Below are 2,500 nucleotides of genomic sequence, written 5' to 3' on the forward strand. Positions count from 1 at the left end.
TATGATTCTCTTTTTTTTTTATGCTGATACTTATACTCTCATTATGCTGATTAATCTCTTGTGTAACTTTTCCTCTTCTTCTTCTTCTTCTTCTTCTTCTTCTTCTTCTTCTTCTTCTTCTTCTTCTTCTTCTTCTTCTTCTTCTTCTTCTTCTTCTTCTTCTTCTTCTTCTTCTTCTTCCTCCATTTTTTTATTATTCTTATTGTTGTTCTTGTTATTATCCTTGTTCGTGTCGTTGTTATTCTTGTCCTTGTTCTTTTCATTTTTTATGTTCTTGTTCTTCGTCGTTCTTTGTTTCTCTGCCACATTCTTCCACTATTTCTTCATTTTTCTTCATTTTGTTCGTTTTTTCATGTTTTTCTTTTTATCTTCTGTGTCTTTCCGTTTCTTTTTTTTTTCTGTCTGTCTTTTTATTTCTTCCTTTTTACCTTTCTTTCTTTCTTTCTTTCTTTCTTGTACATCCTTCCACGCTTTGCACATTTCTCCTCGTCTTGTTCTCGTTTGTCTTATTCTAGTCAGTGGTCTTCTTGTCACTCCTCCCTGCGTCTCAGTCCTGCTCGCTCCCTTGACAACACTGAGTCAAGTAGGCCTGATACAACCTCTCCCTAAGGACGCTCTACCAGGCAAGACAACAACAACTGCACACACTGACCGGAATCTTTAATAAGGCAGCAAGATTCAGCACACTTCCCCACCCCACTCTCCTCCCCACCACGGCTGACTTGAGGCTGCCAAATGTAACCTGATTTTCACTAACGCTGGTAAGAAGGCGGCGCGGCGCAATAACGACCTAACGACCTATATTTGTGAGAGAGGTAGGCAAGTCTCCGGAAAACTAGAGCGGACGGGCGAGTCACATTTCTGGAAGATGATAACAACGTGATGGCAGATAACGAGCCTGGGTTTCAGGGATGCTGTATGTGTTCGTTCCTGCCGGTCTAACTAAGCGGTGAAGGTTTTCCATATAATATATTTTTTTTCGAAAATTGGAACGGGAGGATACCCAGCGATTTATTATTGTTAAGGTTTACAAAATATCTGGTCAATTTTTTCTATTTATATATTTTTTATTTTATTTTGTCTCTTGTTAACGTCCTTTATTTTGTATTCGAGTAAGTCATGTCAGTTGGTATTAAATCTTTAAGTGCCTTCAATGTCATCAGCAAAAAAAAAAAAAGTTTTCCTTCTAATGCCTGGCTAGTGAGCCAGAGTTAGCTAATGACCAGTGTCGGCCAGTGCCAGCAAAGATTAGCTGGACGAAAAAAACGTAGTGGTGAAGGTCATCAAAGAAAAAGACGAAGAGCTTAGTGAGCTGAGGCATGAAAGAGGCAAGACCCAGTTGAAGCAATAAAAGTAACAGGAATCTGTGCAGGAAATGAAGAGTCAAGTGCAGCATGAAATGAACCTAACAAATGTACCAAGGCTCTCAATGCAAAAAAGAAAACTTTCACACGGAGACTCCGATCTCTTTATACAATGAGTTCAATGAAGACAGTCTAGTGCCAACAGAACCACACTTAATAAGTGGCAGCAGAAAACACCGTACAAAACAACCTTGTGTGGATAAAACAGCTGCTGCCAGACGGAGGCAACAAGCTCAGCTGTTGTGAGGAGATCAGCTCTGAACAGAGAGAGGCTGGCTGGTCTTCTGACAGAGGAAGAGCATCAAACACTGGAAACTCGCGGTGAGTGAAGTAAAGAACAAAAAAAGAGACTGAGATGGAGATTGACGTTTTGGTTTTGCAGTGGACAGAACTTGTACTGAAGAGAGAAGACGACGCGGAAGTGGAAGAGGAAACATCAAGGATGACTGTGCATAACGTTCATGTTTATGTGGGGAAGACTAAAGAATTGGAAGGAAAATAGGATGAATTTCAAGAAGAAGAGGAGACTTTCTGCCCCCACCTTTCAGTTTTTATTTTTACTAACGCCTTCCTTATTTCATCACTTCTTTTCATTCATCCTTAACCTTCCCTACATTGATCATAATGCTCTTTAACCTTGTCTTGTTCATCGTTAATGTCTCAAGTTAATCCATATTCATTATAATCTTTCAGTCTTTCTCAAACTCGTCTCTTATCACTAATTATCCATATCTCTTTACGGTACAAGCTTTTTACCTCCTTCGCCTCCACCTAGTTTTCTTACATTTCTTTATCATTCAAAACTTTCTGTTCGACGCCTGCATATGTTTCATTTTCCAACATTTCTCTATGACTTAAATTTTGTTCCAATTTTTCCTAATTTGCTTGATAATTTCCCACATGATTTCAGAATGATTCAAAACTTTTCAATCACTGTGTAAAGTTTGAAGTCTCCTACCATGTGTGTGTGTGTGTGTGTGTGTGTGTGTGTGTGTGTGTGTGTGTGTGTGTTTGTGAAAATGTTATGAACTTTTAAAAGAAAATGAGGCAGGAAATATCTAAAAACAATAAAAACGAGTGCTTTGTCTCAACAGGTAACCTAATTATAAGCTAAAAGACTTTGTGGTATCTATTAC

The sequence above is a fragment of the Portunus trituberculatus genome, chromosome 48 (assembly GCF_017591435.1).
Source record: "Portunus trituberculatus isolate SZX2019 chromosome 48, ASM1759143v1, whole genome shotgun sequence".
Taxonomy (NCBI): domain Eukaryota; kingdom Metazoa; phylum Arthropoda; class Malacostraca; order Decapoda; family Portunidae; genus Portunus; species Portunus trituberculatus.